This window comes from Lepidochelys olivacea, assembly GCF_965140295.1.
Source record: "Lepidochelys olivacea isolate rLepOli2 genome assembly, chromosome: 4".
Lineage (NCBI taxonomy): Eukaryota > Metazoa > Chordata > Testudines > Cheloniidae > Lepidochelys > Lepidochelys olivacea.
In genome coordinates, this window is record NC_140414.1 from 100,665,805 (window position 1) to 100,685,814 (window position 20,010).

Below are 20,010 nucleotides of genomic sequence, written 5' to 3' on the forward strand. Positions count from 1 at the left end.
CATATCAAATTGTAGAAGTACTAACTGTAATATGTAATCCATTGCTTAAATCAGGCTCTATAGCTGGAAGGTAGCTAATGTAATGCTGATTTTTAAAAGGGTTCCAGAGGAGATCCTGGCAATTACAGGCTGCTGAGCCTACTTCAGTACCGGGCAAATTGGTAGAAACTATAATAAGGAACAGAATTATCAGACACATAGATAAACACAATATGTCGGGGAAGAATCAGCATGGCTTTTGTAAAGGTAAGCCATGCTTCACCAATTTATCAGAATGCTTTCTGGGTGTCCCTTAGGCTCTGATTGCTAGAGGTTGGGACTGGATGACAGGGCATGGATCACACAATAATTGCTCTGTTTGGTTCATTCCCTTTGAAGCATCTGATGTTGGCCACTGTCAGAAGATGGGATACTGGGCTAGACGGACAACTGGTCTGACTGAGTATGGCCATTCTTATGTTCTTACAAGGGAGTTAACAACCTATGGATAAATGTGATCCAGTCAGTATAGTGGACTTGGATTTTCAGAAAGCCTCTGTCAATGTCCCTCACAAAGTCTCTGAAGCAGACTAAGCAGTCATGGGATCAGCAGAAAGATCCTCTCATGGCTTGGTAACTCATGGTTGAAAGGGTAGGAATAAATGGTCAGTTTTCAAAATGGAGAGAGAGCTGAACAGCAGTTCCCCCCAAAGTATATCTGTTGGGACCCATGCTGTTCAACGTATTCATGAATTATCTGGAAAAGGGAGGGAAAAGTGAAGTAGCAAAGTTCACAGATGATACAAAATTATTTAAGATAGTAAAGTAGAATGTGAAGAGTTACAAAGGAATCCCACAAAACTGAGTGAATTTCACCTGCCTTTTTGCTGCCCAGTCAGTGTTGATAAGTGCAAAGTAGTGCACATTGGAAAACATAATCCCAACTATTCATATAAAATGATGAGTTCTAAATTAGCTATTGCCACCCAAGAAAAATCTTGGAGTAACCATGGATAGTTCTCTGAATACATCCTCTCAATGTGCAGCAGCAGTCAAAAAAGCTAATATGTTAGAAACAATTAGGGAAGGGATACAAATATAAGACAAATATCATACCACTGTATAAAATCATGGTGTGCCACACCTTGAATAGCGTGTCCAGTTCTGGTCATCCCAGCTCAAAAAGGATATAATGGATTCGTAAAGGTGCACGGAAGGGCACAAAGATAATCACAGGTATGGAAAAACTTCTATATGAGGAGAGACTAAAAATATTAGAGCCACTCAGCTTAAAAAAAAAAAGAGACAGCTAATGGGGGACATTACAGAAGTATATAAATTCTTGAATGGTGTGGAAAAAAATTGAATTGACAAGTTTTATTTCACCTTTCCCACAATACAAAAATCAGGGGTCAGCCAATGAAATTAATAGGCAGCAAGTTTAACACAAACAAGAAGTACTTTTCTACACAATACAGAACTAACTTGTTTTTGCCATGGGATGTCCTGTGCCTTTAAATGGTTTGGTCACTCTGCACTCAGTTGCAAAGCCTCACTTTCTTTTCAGTTTGTTTTGCTGCCAGAACAATACAACCACCACAGCAAACCGCTGTGATTCAGTCACCTCCCCTATCTCTGTCTCCTTCTCTGATGGGTCCAAATATAACAGTTGTGATAGCCAAAAATATAACAAGGTTCAATAAAGAACTGGATAAATTCATGGAGGGTAGGTCCATCAGTGGCTATTAGCCAAGATGATTAGGAATGCAACCCCATGCATTGTCCCTAAACCTCAGACTACCAGAAGCTGGGAGTGGAAGACAGGGGTGCATCACTCCATACTTGTCCAGCTCTGTACATTCCCGTTGAAGCTCTGGTAGGAGTCAGTGTCAGAGACAGGATATTGGGCAAGATGGACAATGGTCTGACCCATGATGGCAGTTATGTTCTTACTAAATGAACCGAATTTACTGATCTCTGTTTCATGTCACATTATCTTTTAGCAGGAAAATCATCATCATAGTCATTGAGGACCTGATCCAAAACCAAATAAATGCAATGGAAATGTACCCATTGAATTTAATTGGCTTTGGATCAGGCCACAATTCCATCTAATAGCAGTGCTATTTGTAAAGGGTGAACACATATACACTTGTCCATCTCCGTCTACTAATTGCCTTGACTGCTAGGACGCTCAGACCCCTTTTCTTGACCACAACCATGGCTAATCAAGCAAATAAATCAGCAGTTGTGTGCATGCATGTCTTTGCCTGTTTCCTGTTAATTGTTTTAGACACAGTGTTGTGACATGGACTTTTGGGAACGCTGCCTAATGGCTTCATAGTCTACATTATTTAACTATATTTCAATCACTTGTTTCTACAAAGCATACATGGAAGCAACCTGCTCCTGCCTCTATAGCCACAGAGTTGTTATGATTCTCTACCTCCTAATACACTGTGATCCTAAGCATCGCGGTATTCACACCCTACACTGTATTGTAATAATCTTTGTGCAAAATCTGCCTTGATGTATCATATGAAAATGAATAACTCACTGATCAGTGATTCTTGCATGATTTATGTGTTAAGAGTTATGGATATATGCTGCAATTATTACTAAAGTGTGTTTAAACCAGGCATGTAAGGGGGAGTTGGTAAACCGGTCTGCCCTAGATGAAGAAAAGTGTACTTGCTTCTGGTCATCAGGCAGACAATGAAGTACCATTTTTACATATCAGGTAAGCAAAGCTTTCAAGCAAACAAGTAGGGGAGGAGACAGCATGGCATCTACACTCAGCAGGAGAGAGAAGCTAGGCCTGGGTTTTACTTTTCAAAGAATACATTGTGTAGGTTTACTGGCCTATAAAGACAGGGTGTCTGAACCTCAGCTGATAAACAATTGAAACAATTGTTTGTATACAATATTATTATATTATAAAAGTATGTAGAGTGAGGTATTTTCTGAAAACTAATAGCACACTTGTGATGAATATCATTGAGAAATGTATGGCTTAATACAATATGAGAAAATGTGGCTACTTAATGATATTATGCTTTAAAGTCTCTAACCAAACAGGGAATAACAGGTTGCCTCCCAGACAGGAGAAAAGGCAGCTGTCTATCTGTCTCCAATGAAATTATGCAAGGTGTGACCAAAAATGATGGAAACCCCATTTACAAAGAAATCAGCAGGGGATTGGGAAGCCCACAGGAAGGGAAGAACAGCAGGAGGTCATCCTGCTTCTTCATGCAAGGTCACTGAACTTTAGAATATAACCAAGGACAGAAGCAATTTTTTGCATCCATCACTAGACTGACACATGGGAATATTGCTCTTGCAAGCTGAGAAAGATCGGTCTTTCAATCTCGGGGGCGGGAGAGGATTTGAAGTCTCTAGGAAATGGATGCAGTGAGAAACCGGCTTAGACAAAGATCTTTCATCTAGGAAGATAAGGGAAGCCAGCTTCTTGTGTGTCTGTGGAAGGTCCTGACAGAGGGAAAGAGGAGGCTGGGAAGAAGAATGACTGGTGAGAGAAATTTCAGAGTAGCAGCCGTGTTAGTCTGTATTTGCAAAAAGAAAAGGAGGACTTGTGGCACCTTAGAGACTAACCAATTTATTAGAGCATAAGCTTTCGTGAGCTACAGCTCACTTCCTCAGATGCATATCGTGGAAAGATATAAAGCCTGCTGCAGTTTCCACGATATGCATCTGAGGAAGTGAGCTGTAGCTCACGAAAGCTTATGCTCTAATAAATTGGTTAGTCTCTAAGGTGCCACAAGTCCTCCTTTTCTTTTTGGTGAGAGAAACCATCTTGAACAGGTTTCAGAGTAACAGCCATGTTAGTCTGTATTTGCAAAAAGAAAAGGAGTACTTATGGCACCTTAGAGACTAACCAATTTATTTGAGCATAAGCTTTCGTGAGCTACAGCTCACTTCATCGGATGCATACTATGGAAAGCATAGAAGATCTTTTTATACACACAAAGCATGGGAAAAAAATGGGTGTTTACCACCTCAAAAGATTTTCTCTCCCCCCACCCCACTCTCCTGCTGGTAATAGCTTATCTAAAGTGATCACTCTCCTTACAATGTGTATGATGATCAAGTTGGGCCATTTCCAGCACAAATCCAGGGTTTAACAAGAACGTCCTGGGGGGGGGGGGGGCAGTAGGAAAAAACAAGGGGAAATAGGTTACCTTGCATAATGACTTAGGCTTGAATAGAGACTGGGAGTGGCTAAGTTAATTGTATCCAATTTGCAAATGAATTCCACTTCAACAGTCTCTTGCTGGAGTCTGGTTTTGAAGTTTTTTTGTTGTAATATCGCAACTTTCATGTCTGTAATCGCGTGACCAAAGAGATTGAAGTGTTCTCCAACTGCTTTATGAATGTTATAATTCTTGACATCTGATTTGTGTCCATTTATTCTTTTATGTAGAGACTGTCCAGTTTGACCAATGTATATGGCAGAGGGGCATTGCTGGCACATGATGGCATATCACATTGGTGGATGTGCAGGTGAACGAGCCTCTGATAGTGTCAGCCACTACCCCCCCCCCACAAGACATTCTTGTTAAACCCTGGATTTGTGCTGGAAATGGCTCACCTTGATTATCATACACATTGTAAGGAGGTTAAATTGGTTAGTCTCTAAGGTGCCACAAGTCCTCCTTTTCTTTTTGCGAATACAGACTAACACGGCTGTTACTCTGAAAATTGTAAGGAGAGTGATCACTTTAGATAAGCTATTACCAGCAGGAGAGTGGGGTGGGGGGAGAGACAACCTTTTGTAGTGGTAAACACCCATTTTTTCATGCTTTGTGTGTATAAAAAGATCATCTTGAACAAAGCCTGTACCTTGGTAGATTAAGTTTTAGACTTTGAGATTAATGTTTTTACTTTTATTTGCTTGTAACTGTTTCTGATTTTATTCCTTTTACTTGGGATCACTTAACCTGTGCCCTATTGTTAATAAATTTGTTTGATTTTTACTATAAACCAACTCAGTTTAAATTGGTTGTGCAGTGTCTAAAAGGGTGTATTTGCCCCAGTTAAGTTTATGCGCTGTGGTGTGCTTTTGAGTCTTTAGAGCAACAAAGAAACTTTATTTCTCTGAACTGTCCAGGAGAGGACTGGACATTGCAGAATATATGGTTTTGGGAAAATTCTGGACTGGGAATGTTTTGGGGTCACCTTGCTGGCTGTAACCAAGGCTGCTGGAAGTCCAAGTGTGGCGGTGTGAGCAGTAGACAGGCTGCTGGGGTCAGAGTTGCTGAACCAGGGCTGGCTGTATAGCACACAGACACTTAAGGTATGACCTGCATGCTGGTTGCTGACTATGAGCATTCCAGGCTGGGAGCTACAGTAGCAAAACATTGTAAGGCACCCAGGACAAGTGATGACAAACTCATTGATTTGGATGGCCTCCAAGCCCAAATCACTATGTATTTAGATTAAACCTGCCACTGTAGCTTTCTGGAGGCTGGGGTGAGATGACTATTAGTTTACATTTCATTAGAGCTGAGCAAAAACCAGAGTTTCCATCTCACAGGAAATTCCATCATCTTTATTTTTCATCCCAAATCAGTTCTGAAATGTTCTGGGGAAAAAAATTCTACATGGAATTGGCAAAACACGGTTTCAGCATTTTCTATCAAAACAAAAAATTTCAATATTCCCACATCAAAATGGTTCATTTTGGTTTGTTGAACTCACCTGAAATCTTTTGATTTGAGGCAGTTCAGCATTAAACTGCATTTTCCTGTGGGTCTGCATTGCTTAAAAGAGTTGTAGTTTGGGTATCTCATACCCGCATTCTTCCTTATGGGCTGGGACTCCTGACTAGTCTGTCTCCCATGATGTGCTCAATCATGTCACTCCCAGGATGACACAAGGCAGAATCAGAGAGGAAATGGTACTACTTTATGAAAACAAAGTTTTCGGTCTGTTCAGCAAATTGAAATATTTTGATTTCAGGTCAAACCTAGCCCCCCCCCCAATATTTCATTTTTGTTTTCCTGGTGTAAAATTTCAATTTTGCGGAAAATGAATTTTGGTCAAGAAATTGACAAAACATTGTGACCAGCTTAATATTAATTATGAACTAGATTACGTGTAAGATTAAAATACTTGTTTTTCTTTCTGTGCTTTAGATCAGTGGTTCTCAACCAAGGGTACACGGGAGTACGCCAAGGTATTTAGGTATTCAACTCATTTAGATATGTCTAGTTTTACAACAGCTACATAAAAAGCACTAGCAAAGTGAGTACAAAGTAAAATTTCATACAGACAATGACTTGTTTATACTTCTCTATATACTACATACTGAAATGTAAGTAAAATATTTATATTCCAAATGATTTATTTTATAATTATGTGGTAAATATGAGAAAGTAAGCAATTTTTTCAGTAATAGTGTGCTGTGTCACTTTTTTGTATTCTTCTGTCTGATTTTGTAACCCACTGTTCCTCAGACGTTCTTGTCAACTGCTGGAAATGGCCCACCTTGATTATCACTACAAAAGGCTCCCTCCCTCCCCCCACCACCGACCCTGCTCTCCTGCTGGTAATAGCTCACCTTAAGTGATCACTCTCATTACAGTGTGTATGGTAACACCCATTGTTTCATGTTCTCTATGTATATAAATCTCCCCACTGTATTTTCCACTGAATGCATTTGATGAAGTAAACTGTAGCTCACAAAAGCTTATGCTCAAATAAATTTGTTAGTCTCTAAGGTGCCACAAGTACTCCTTTTCTTTTTGTGAATACAGACTAACACGGCTGCTACTCTGAAACCTGTAAGCATGTAGTTTTTTAGTGAGGTGAAGCTTGGGGGTATGCAAGACAACTCAGACTCCTGAAAAGGGCACAGTAGTCTGGAAAGATTGAGAGTCACTGCTTTAGATAGATTTATAATATATATACGATGCACTCCAATATCCAGTCACTTGGATTGTCATAACATAGCCCTTGCTAATGATCTTTGACATGTTTTCCACCAGATTAACTTATTTTGTTATGCAATACCAAATTGTGTTCTGCCTTGAATGTTACCTACTTTAGGTACAGTATACGCAGCAACTTAGATATATTTGCTGCATGAGTTAAAAATTAATAAACCACATACTAGTATATCTTTATTTGTGAATCATGAATATATTTCCTTCAGACTTCCAGAAAAACAATTTAAAAAAAAAAATCCATCTTCTAGAGGCATCCCCCTTACGACCCATCTGATACCACAAATAAAAGACTTTACAAATCTCAGCCTAGTCCCCAGGGGGCACTTGTCACAAAACCATCACACCCATTCAATACAACTGGGTTTTCTATGTGCTAGGGGAGATCCAGCACTAGAATAGGGAAGGTGCTAGAGGTCAGGATTCAGCAAGCAGGCAACAGCCATCTAGGGAAATGTTCATAGCATCTGTCTGAACCATTTCTGGTTCTAACAGGTTTACCATAAACGTATGCTGTTAAAAATATAGCCAACAATATTTCTTCTCTCATCACTTTCAGTTCCTGTGGCCCATTCCCACCACACTAATCCAAGATCAAGGGATCAGTTTTCTTTTTATTTTCCCATGATAAACTGGATGAGGACTTTAAATAGTAGTTTTCTTCCCATCTTATTTGATAGTAACTGAATTGAATATTGGTGACTAAAATGAACCTGACTTATACATTTCTAAATATCATCTACACATGTTGAAAATGGTGACTGGATTGTGTCTGCTTAATGGTCACCAGATACTGAACAAATATAACTTATTTTAGAAATCTACAATCCAGAGACTGTTCTCTTGACCAAATGCATTTTCACCAACGTAAATACATCACTATCCTTACACTGGTGTACAGAGACTAATCTGGTTCCATAGTCCTTGCTGTACAATAGCATACTTCATACATAAACTCTGATCCTCATGATTGGAAGTAGAGCTGAGTGGGAAATGGATTTCCTTCCCTCAAATATTTGAGAGTTCAACATTTTCTCCTGATTTGAATTGGGATGAAACATCAACTCAAAAATCACATATTGAAAACCCCAAATGCTTTGTTTGGGTCAGTTGAAACACTGAGTAATTCAGAAAAATGTGTTTCAAGTTGAACTTTTTTAATTAATGTCACAGCAATTTCTTTAAAAGGCTCCAGAGATGATCCTGGCAATTTCAGGCCAGTAAGCCTAAACTTCAGTACCTGGCAAATTGGTTGAAACAGTAGTGAAGAACAGAATTATCAGACACATAGATGAACACTTGTAGTGGAAGCTTGTAAAGGGAAATCATGCCTCAAAAATCTATTAGAATTATTTGAGAGGGTCAAAAACACATGGACAAGGGTGATCCAGTGGATGTAGCATACCTGGAATTTCAGAAAGCCTTTTACAAGATCCCTCACCAAAGACTCATAAGCAAAGTCTGCAATTGTGGGATAATAGGAAGGGTCCTCTCATGGATGGCTAAAAACAGGAAACAAAGAAATAATTGGTCAGTTTTCAGAATGGAGACAGATAAATAGCAGTGTGCCCCAGTGATCTTTATGGGGATCAGTTCTGTTCAACATAATCATAAATGATCTGGAAAAAAGGGGTAAACAGCGAGGTGGCAAAATTTGCAGATGATGTCAAAAAACTGTTTTAAGTAAAGTCCAAAGCAGACTATGAAGAGTTACAATGGGATTTCACTAAACTGACTGTGCAACAAAATGGCAGATGAAGTTCAATGTTGATAAATACAAAACAATGCACACTGGAAAACATATTCCCAACTCTACATAAAAAATTATGGAGGTCTAAATTAGCTTTTACCACTCAAGAAAGACCTTGGAGTCATTGTGGACAGTTCTCTGAAAATATCCTCTCAACATGCAGTGGCAGTTAAAAAAGCTAGAATGTTAGGAACCATTAGGAAAGGGAGAGATAAGACAGTAAATATCATAATGCCACAATATAAATCCATAGTTCACCCTGTACCTTGAATACTGTGTGCAGTTCTGGTTGCCCCATTTCAAAAAGATATTAGAACTGGAAAAGGTACAGAGAAAGGCAACAAAAATGATTAAGGGTATGGAACAGGTTCCATATGAGGGATTAAAAAGATTGGGGCTGTTCAGCTTGGAAGAGAGACGACTAAGGAGGGATATGATCGAGGTCTATGAAGTCATGACAGGTGTGGAGAAAGTGAACAGGGAAGTGTTATTTACCCCTTCACATAACAAAAGAACCACGGGTCACCCAAAGAAATAAATAGGCAGCACGTTTAAAAACAAAAAAAAGGAAGTACTTCCTTTACCCAACACAGAGGCAACCTGTGGAACTTGTTACCGGGGGATGTTGAAAAGGCCAAAATGATAACTTGGTTCAAAAACAGAGTTAGACAATTTCATGTAGGATAGGTCCATCAATGTCTACTAGCCAAGATGGTCAGGAATGTAACCCCATACTCTGAGTGTCCCTAAGCCTCTGACTGCCAGATGCTGGGACTAGATGACAGGATCTATCACTTGATAATTGCCCTGTTCTGTTCATTCTCTTTAAGGCATCTGGCACTGGCCACTGTCAGTGGACAGGATACTGATCTAGACTGACCATTGGCCTGCACCAGTGTGGCCGTTCTTATGTTATGTTAAAGGCTGTTATTAATAGGACTATGATCAATTGTCCACTGAAGGTAGGACAAGAGGTAATGGGTTTAACCTGCAGCAAGGAAGATTTATGTTAGATATTAGGAAAAACTCTCTAACTATAAGAGTTGTTAGGCTCTGGAATAGGCTTCCATGGGAGGTTGTGGAATCTACACCATTGAAGGTTTTTAAAGTACTGATTGGACAAACACCTGCCAGGGATGGTATAGATTTATTTGGTCCTGCCTCAGTGAAGGGTGGGTGGACTTGATGGCTTCTTGAGGTCCCTCCATTTCTGTAATTCTAGGATTCCTTCAGCCCAGCTCTTTGAAAGTTGCTCACTCTAAGACCCTGAAGGGAAGAATGCAGGGTTTTCTCACCAAACTGAGTGAATAAATATAAAGATATATGCCAAAAACCAAATGTCTTTTTTTTAAAATGTTTCTTTAAAAATATCTAATCCCATATAAAGCTGGAGTCTGCAAGATGTTTTCAGAAAACAAACCTGAACACCCAAATTTAAGGCTGGGTTTTGAAAGGAAACAAAGGAGCTGTTTACACACGGGACACCCAGGAAAGTGAAAATGAATTAAAGATATAAAGACAAAGTGCTTTAGTGCATTAAACCCCTTTGTGGATGCTCCCAGTCACAGGTAAAGTGGCCTTAGTTTGCTTTAACTTCTGCACGTTAACTTCACACATTTAGTTGATTTGTCTTAACTTTCCTACATTTTTCCATATAAATAAGCCCTTAGACTCCTTTGAGAATCTCAGGGTATATCTACACTACGGAATAAGGTCGAATTTATAGAAGTCAGTTTTTTAGAAATCGGTTTTATATATTCGAGTGTGTGTGTCCCCACAGAAAATGCTCTAAGTGTATTAAGTGCATTAACCCAGCGGAGCGCTTCCACAGTACCGAGGCTAGAGTCGACTTCCGGAGCGTTGCACTGTGGGTAGCTATCCCACAGTTCCCGCAGTCTCCGCTGCCCACTGGAATTCTGGGTTGAGATCCCAATGCCTGATGGGGCTAAAACATTGTCGCGGGTGGTTCTGGGTACATATCGTCAGGCCCCCGTTCCCTCCCTCCCTCCGTGAAAGCAAGGGCAGACAATCATTTTGTGCCTTTTTTCCTGAGTTACCTGTGCAGATGCCATACCACTGCAAGCATGGAGCCCGCTCAGGTAACCGTCACCCTATGTCTCCTGGGTGCTGGCAGACGCGGTACGGCATTGCTACACAGTAGCAGCACCCCTTGCCTTGTGGCAGCAGATGGTACAGTACGACTGGTAGCCGTCATCGTCATGTCCGAGGTGCTCCTGGTCGCCTCTGTGAGGTCGATCAGGAGCGCCTGGGCAGACATGGGCGCAGAGACTAAATTTGGAGTGACTTGACCAGGTCATTCTCTTTAGTCCTGCAGTCAGTCCTATTGAACTGTCTTATGGTGAGCGGGCAGGCGATACGGACTGCTAGCAGTCGTACTGTACCATCTTCTGCCGAGCAGCCATGAGATGTGGATGGCATGCAGTCCTTCTGCACCGTCTGCTGCCAGCCAAAGATGTAAAAGATAGATGGAGTGGATCAAAACAAGAAATAGACCAGATTTGTTTTGTACTCATTTGCTTCCCCCACTCCCCTGTCTAGGGGACTCATTCTTCTAGATCACACTGCAGTCACTCACAGAGAAGGTGCAGCGAGGTAAATCTAGCCATGTATCAATCAGAGGCCAGGCTAACCTCCTTGTTCCAATAAGAACAATAACTTAGCTGCACCATTTCTTATTGGAACCCTCCGTGAAGTCCTGCCTGAAATACTCCTTGATGTAAAGCCACCCCCTTTGTTGATTTTATCTCCCTGAAGCCAACCCTGTAAGCCGTGTCGTCAGTCGCCCCTCCCTCCATCAGAGCAACGGCAGACAATCGTTCCGCGCCTTTTTTCTGTGCGGACACCATACCAAGGCAAGCATGGAGGCCGCTCAGCTCACTTTGGCAATTAGGAGCACATTAAACACCACACGCATTATCCAGCAGAATATGCAGCACCAGAACCTGGCAAAGCGATACCGGGTGAGGAGGTGACGTCAGCGCGGTCCCGTGAGTGATCAGGACATGGACACAGATTTCTCTGAAAGCATGGGCCCTGCCAATGCATGCATTATGGTGCTAATGGGGCAGGTTCATGCTGTGGAACGCCGATTCTGGGCTCGGGAAACAAGCAGACTGGTGGGACTGCATAGTGTTGCAGGTCTGGGACGATTCCCAGTGGCTGCGAAACTTTTGCATGCGTAAGGGCACTTTCATGGAACTTTGTGACTTGCTTTCCCCTGCCCTGAAGCGTATGAATACCAAGATGAGAGCAGCCCTCACAGTTGAGAAGCGAGTGGCGATAGCCCTGTGGAAGCTTGCAACGCCAGACAGCTACCGGTCAGTTGGGAATCAATTTGAAGTGGGCAAATCTACTGTTGGGGCTGCTGTGATGCAAGTAGCCCACGCAATCAAAGATCTGCTGATATCAAGGGTAGTGACCCTGGGAAATGTGCAGGTCATAGTGGATGGCTTTGCTGCAATGGGATTCCCTAACTGTGGTGGGGCTATAGACGGAACCCATATCCCTATCTTGGCACCGGAGCACCAGGCCGCCGAGTACATAAACCGCAAGGGGTACTTTTCAATAGTGCTGCAAGCTCTGGTGGATCACAAGGGACATTTCACCAACATCAACGTGGGATGGCCGGGAAAGGTGCATGATGCTCGCATCTTCAGGAACTCTGGTCTGTTTCAAAAGCTGCAGGAAGGGACTTTATTCCCAGACCAGAAAATAACTGTTGGGGATGTTGAAATGCCTATATGTATCCTTGGGGACCCAGCCTACCCCTTAATGCCATGGCTCATGAAGCCTACACAGGCAGCCTGGACAGTAGTCAGGAGCTGTTCAACTACAGGCTGAGCAAGTGCAGAATGGTGGTAGAATGTGCATTTGGATGTTTAAAGGTGCGCTGGCGCAGTTTACTGACTCACTTAGACCTCAGCGAAACCAATATTCCCACTGTTATTACTGCTTGCTGTGTGCTCCACAATATCTGTGAGAGTAAGGGGGAGACGTTTATGGCGGGATGGGAGGTTAAGGCAAATCGCCTGGCTGCTGGTTATGCGCAGACACCAGGGCGGTTAGAAGAGCACAGGAGGGCGCGGTACGCATCAGAGAAGCTTTGAAAACCAGTTTCATGACTGGCCAGGCTACGGTGTGAAAGTTCTGTTTGTTTCTCCTTGATGAAACCCCCCGCCCCTTGGTTCACTCTACTTCCCTGTCAGCTAACCACCCACCCCTCCTCCCTTCAATCACCGCTTGCAGAATCAATAAAGTCATTGTTGCTTCACATTCATGCATTCTTTATTCATTCATCACACAAATAGGGGGATGACTATCAAGGTAGCCCAGGAGGGGTGGTGGAGGAGGGAAGGAAAATGCCACACAGCACTTTAAAAGTTTACAACTTTAAAATTTATTGAATGACAGCCTTCTTTTTTTTGGGCAATCCTCTGTGGTGGAGTGGCTGGTTGGCTGGAGGCCCCCCCACCGCGTTCTTGGGCGTCTGGGTGTGGAGGCTATGGAACTTGGGGAGGAGGGCGGTTGGTTACAGAGGGGCAGCAGTGGCAGTCTGTGCTCCAGCAGCCTTTGCTGCAGCTCAACCATACACTGGAGCATACTGGTTTGGTCCTGCAGCAGCCTCAGCATTGAATCCTGCCTCCTCTCATCACGCTGCCGCCACATTTGAGCTTCAGCCCTGTCTTCAGCCCGCCACTTACTCTCCCGGTCATTTTGTGCTTTCCTGCACTCTGACATTATTTGCCTCCACGCATTCGTCTGTGCTCTGTCAGTGTGGGAGGACAGCATGAGCTCGGAGAACATTTCATCGCGAGTGCGTTTTTTTTTTTTTTTCTTTCTAAGCTTCACTAGCCTCTGGGAAGGAGAAGATCCTGTGATCATTGAAACACATGCAGCTGGTGGAGAAAAAAAAAGGGACAGCGGTATTTAAAAAGACACATTTTATAAAACAGTGGCTACACTCTTTCAGGGTAAACCTTGCTGTTAACATTACATACATAGCACATGTGCTTTCGTTACAAGGTCGCATTTTGCCTCCTCCCACCGCGTGACTACCCCCTCAACCTTCCCCCCTCCCTGTGGCTAACAGCGGGGAACATTTCTGTTTAGCCACAGGCAAACAGCCCAGCAGGAATGGGCTCCTCTGAGTGTCCCCTGAAGAAAAGCACTCTATTTCAACCAGGTGACCATGAATTATATCTCACTCTCGTGAGGATAACACAGAGAGATAAAGAACGGATGTTGTTTGAATGCCAAACATACACTGCAATGCTTTGTTGTACAATGATTCCCGAGTACGTGTTACTGGCCTGGAGTGGTAAAGTGTCCTACCATGAAGGACGCAATAAGGCTGCCCTCCCCAGAAACCTTTTGCAAAAGCTTTAGGACTACATCTAGGAGAACTGCAAATGCCAGGGCAAAGTAATCCTTTCACATGCTTGCTTTTAAACCATGTATAGTATTTTAAAAGGTACACTCACCAGAGGTCCCTTCTCCGCCTGCTGGGTCCAGGAGGCAGCCTTGGGTGGGTTCGGGGGGTACTGGCTCCAGGTCTAGGGTGAGAAACAGTTCCTGGCTGTCGGGAAAACCGGTTTCTCCGCTTGCTTGCTGTGAGCTATCTACAACCTCCTCCTCGTCCCCAAAACCTGCTTCCGTATTGCCTCCATCTCCATTGAAGGAGTCAAACAACACGGCTGGGGTAGAGGTGGCTGAACCCCCTAAAATGGCATGCAGCTCATCATAGAAGCGGCATGTTTGGGGCTCTGACCCAGAGCGGCTGTTCGCCTCTCTGGTTTTCTGGTAGGCTTGCCTCAGCTCCTTCAGTTTCACGTGGCACTGCTTCAGGTCCCTGTTATGGCCTCTGTCCTTCATGCCCTGGGAGATTTTCACAAAGGTTTTGGCATTTCGAAAACTGGAACGGAGTTCTGATAGCACAGATTCCTCTCCCCAAACAGCGATCAGATCCCGTACCTCCCGTTCGGTCCATGCTGGAGCTCTTTTGCGATTCTGGGACTCCATCATGGTCACTTGTGCTGATCAGCTCTGCATGGTCACCTGCAGCTTGCCACGCTGGCCAAACAGGAAATGAGATTCAAAAGTTCGCGGTTCTTTTCCTGTCTACCTGGCCAGTGCATCTGAGTTGAGAGTGCTGTCCAGAGCGGTCATAATGGAGCACTCTGGGATAGCTCCCGGAATTGTGTCCACAGTACCCCAAATTCGAGCCAGCAATGTTGATTTAAGTGCTAATCCACTTGTCAGGGGTGGAGTAAGGAAATCGATTTTAAGAACCCTTTAAGTCGAAATAAAGGGCTTCATTGTGTGGACGGGTGCAGGTTTACATCGATTTAACGCTGCTAAATTCGACCTAACGTCCTAGTGTAGACCAGGGCTCAGCCTAAACGCAGCAACCAGTGATGCTTGCTAAATCCAGCTTGTGATCCATAAATTCTGGGTGCACTTGACTACATATCCATCAGATCTTTTAGCAAAATAAGCAAGTTTTACAAAAAAGTATTCTATTGAACTTGGTCAGAAATGCGAGCTAATTATATGGACCAGCTCCTAGGCTAGTGTAAATCAGCATTGCTCCATGGACTTCAGTAGAACTTTGCCAGGTTATGTCAGCTGAGAATCTGGCCCCATATTTCTAGGGCTAGACAGACTGCTTAGGTAGTATGTAGCTAAACCACTCCATGGAGAGCATTCCTTACTGGACTCCCCTCTTGTGGTGAAGGAGTGAAGAGACTAATTTACTCCACATATTTTTGGTCTGTAGCCTATTCCCTCATGTTCCCAGCTTGCTCTGCTGTCCTATGAGTGATAAGAGGGAGCCTTGTGTATGGGAGGAGTATCAGGTGTGCAGCCCCTGCACTCCTAGCCATGCCTGCAGCTGTGATCCTGGCATGTCTTACACAACAGAACAAGTAGAGTATTGGAGGAGATTTCCCCTCTTTAATCCCCTGTGTGCTTGTAGAACCATAACAGCCAGACCCATAGAGAATTTTGTGGTTTTCCTTCAGGTGTCCTATAACAAGTAGCAATAAATGAACCTCCTGTCTACTGTCAAAACTTTTGAAAAAACATCATTGCTGACCTCTCTTTAGCTCTTACCAAGATTAGAGTTCTCACAGTTATCACAATTTTAAGCCTTTGTTATCTGATCCTGAACAAGGTGAATTTTAGGCTGCTCTAAACGGTGGTTCCAGCACACCTGAGGATTCAGTCCAATAAATTTCCTTCAGGCTGGCTTGCATGCTTTATCCTTTTCAGACAGCTCAGTGCTATCTGCAGACCACAGTGTAGAATGGAAAAGAACACCAAAGGCAAAAATACTTGAGACTTAAAACAGAATTCAGATCTACTATGTTTGTCTTACATGCAACCATATCCTTCTCCACATGCAACTTCTCCTTCCCACATTATTACTGGCCTTCCCTATATCCTTTCATGTGATTGAATTTAGCAAAGTACAATGCTGTTTTGTATTTCAAGTTTGAAACAAATTTCTCCTCTTTGTCATTGTTTGTCTTTTTGCCTAGACTAACATTAATGAGATTCCATTACATTCTATTTTGGAGCGGATGGTTGGAACTGTGTTTCTGTGCATTACACTTTGCAAGGGAGAAAATAATGCATTATTTTTTCTTCGTTTCATACATTTTTTCATATCTGCTCAAATGAAAAACAGATGTGTTGACTTCATCTGTTTCTTCCCAGCCCCATAAAATAGCACGTTCACAATGTGACTCAGCCTGAAAAGAGTGAGATTTACTATTTATCATTTACCATTTTGCTCTGATGCCCTTTTCCCCCCTTCTTGATTATAGTCAAGTCCCAAGGTGAAGCTAATAGTTTATAAAAGAGAAACAGGTATAACGTAAATGCAATCATCTTCAAAACCACAGATCTTTTCAAAAAGGAATTGCTGTCAAAAGAAATAAAGAAGTTCCAAAATATAAGTACAGGTTATTAGAAAGTAGTCCATCCAGTTTCTTAGGGTCCATTTAAGCTAATATTTTCATATAGGATAAACAAATCTGACTTTGCTTTCATTTTTCACCAATAACGTTTATTTTGCATACATAATTGATATATTGTACACTAGCCATCACCTTCAGCCCCCAACTAAAACCTCTCCAGTGCATTATCAAGGATCTACAACCTATCCTGAAGGATGATCCCTCTCTCACAGATTTTGGGAGACAGGCCAGTCCTCGCTTACAGACAGCCCCCCAACCTGAAGCAAATACTCACCAGCAACCACTCACCACAAAACAAAAACACTAACCCAAGAATCTATCCTTGCAACAAAGCCCATTGCCAACTCTGTCCACATATCTATTCAAGGGACATCATCATAGGACCTAATCACATCAGCCACATCAAGGGCTCATTCACCTGCACATCTACCAATGTGATATATGCCATCATGTACCAGCAATGCCCCTCTGCCATGTACATTAGCCAAACCGGACAGTCTCTATGCAAAAGAATAAATGGACACATCAGACTCAAGCATTATAACATTTAAAAACCAGTCGGAGAACACTTCAACGTCCCTGGACACTCAGTTACAGACCTAAAAGTCACAATTCTTCAACAAAAAACTTCAAAAATGGACTCCAATTAGAAACTGCAGAACTGGAATTAATTTGCAAACTGGACACCATTAAATTAGGCTTGAATAAAGACTGGGAGTGGATAAGTCATTACACAAACTAAAAACTATTTCCCCATGCTAATTTTTCCCCTACTGTTACTCACACCTCCTTGTCAAATGTTTGAAATGAGCCATCCTGATTATCACTACAAAAGTTTTTTTCCTCCTGCTGATAACAGCCCACCTTAATTGATTAGTCTCATTAGAATTGGTATGGCAACACCCATTTTTTCAAGTACTCTGTGTATATACATTTTCCTACTGTATTTTCCATTGCATGCATCTGATGAAGTGGGTTTTAGCCCACGAAAGCTTATGCCGAAATAAATGTGTTGGTCTCTAACGTGCCACAAGTACGCCTCGTTTTTATTGTACAATAAGTTATTCAACTTGAAGGAAACAGACATCTACATTATCAAACCCAGTGGCTTTGTTTAGGGTGCAAGGCACAAGATGACAGGATCTCAGTTCTGTTTATTTTGCTGTTCATTGCAAGATTATTGGCTGATAAAGTTAATGTTGTCCATGATTAATCATGGATGAGTCCCACAGCTTTGCTTGTAACACTAAGGGGTCTTAAAGCAAGGTTCTTATATCTTAAACATGGGTCCAAAACATGCTATAATGGTTTCTTTATCCAATTTGCTCAATTTACAGGTAAAAAAAGATTTTATTTTCTAGCTTTCAATGCTGAAAATTCAGGCTAGGATCTGAAAGTCAACTGGACTGAGACTCCATCTCTTTCTCCCTTAGCTTTAATGGTTCTACAGTGCTTATAGAGGTTAACAGTAATAAAAACATGTTTATGTCACTTAAGTACACTTATATGACCTGGGATAGGACAGGGAACAGATTCCTTGAGTGAGATGGTTTTCTGAGCCTAAGAAGGAGAAGTTGAATGCCAAGCTAATCTGCTCTACTGACTACAACATGCGTGAAATTTTGCCCTCTTCAAAATAGGGTGTAAGTGATGCATAGGAGTTGTGTTGGCCTTCTGCTTAGGACAATTCCATTCAATATGTGCTAGCCAGCTGGGGGACTAAACATAATCTTTAATAAACAGACCATGCCCTCTTTAAGAACAGTACCTACAGCAGCATTATAGCTTGCTTATCTTCCCAACACACGCTTTCGAGACATGCTGCTCTGTTGGTTGCATAGACCTGAAAGCAAACATGGGAAGCCTCAAAAAGTTATGAGCAACTGAAAATGGGAGATTAGAATAGACCCTTCATCTCAACCTAGATCATTCATGACAGTAAATGTTATTCTGTATTATCTCCATATTTTTAAAACGGCTTGGTTGAAAGCTGTGTTCTGATTGACTGAAGTAGTGTCTTAACCCAACTATTTATTACCCAATGAATACTCAAGGTGGGTCTACAACACCTGCCGTTGTAATGTTACTCTGTTGTAGTCAAACAATTTTTATTATAACATTTATACTTAAATTATGCATCAAATACAAAACCTCTGATTTTTTTATATATCAATTTGCTAGTCTATGTGGCTAGGACTTTTAAATAAAATCATCACAAAAAAATCAAGGTTGCCTCTAAGCCATTTTAGCCACCTGATTGGTGAAGGTAGAACTCCTCAAAATTTTAAACACACAGCTTTGCCATTAAAAAAAAAAAGAACTTTTATCAAATTTTTTTTGTGCAAAAAAGTAAAAATTGCTGAAATGTTTCATTTTTCATTAAGTTTCTTTACTTTTTTCATTTTTTCTAATTTATCAAATATTAGACTTAACAAAATGGTCAACAAAATTTTACAGCTATTGAAAACCATTTTCAATCAATATATAGTATGATAAATATTTTGAAAAAGTTTTTTGTAAAATTTTCCAAAAATAATTGACAAATTCAGTGTAAATATTTGAAAAAAAGAGGGAAGGGTTCTATTCCAAATTTTAAAAAGGAAAAAATCTTCAAAATTACCTATAAAATTCATGGTTTTTATTTTTCAGTCAGCTCTAGGTGAGGAATATATAGACATTTATAAGTTCCCTTTCAGACCTTTTATTTTCCCCTCCTTTCCTCACACTTATCACTCCCATCTCTTTCCAGCTGATCAAGGAGGTTCAGGAGGTTTTAAAAGAAAAAAAGTCACCTGTGTCAATTCAATCATCTGACTGGTGACACTGGGACTTCATAAAGGGAACTGCCAGTCCTATTGTTTTATCTTCAAAGAGGAAGCCAGTCACAGAGTGGAGGGGAGTGGGCTGATAACAAGAGTTTCGCTTTTGAAGCTCCACTCAGGTCAACTTTGACCAGCAGCATCAGTCTATTCTCTGAAGCCCAGCCCACACTAATACAGAAAGGGAAGAGTCAAGGGGAGGAAAAAGTGGGAGAAGGCAGAGAGTGGAGGAAGGAGGAAGACATGCATGGAGGGAGGAACAAAAAAGAACTGGCTGTACAGATTTGATCAGCTGTTTTTTTTGTTTGTTTGTTTTTTTACCATATACTCCATTGTGATAGTGAAGGAACTGAGGGGGTTTTGGGCTCATTTTGAATCTTGTCTCACATCGTGTATAGCATAAAGATACAAAAATAAAACACTAGTATCTAAAATTCAATCAAGCTTTTAAATGTGAAAAAATATTTGTATTGACTGCCACATTTCTAGCAGTGGAA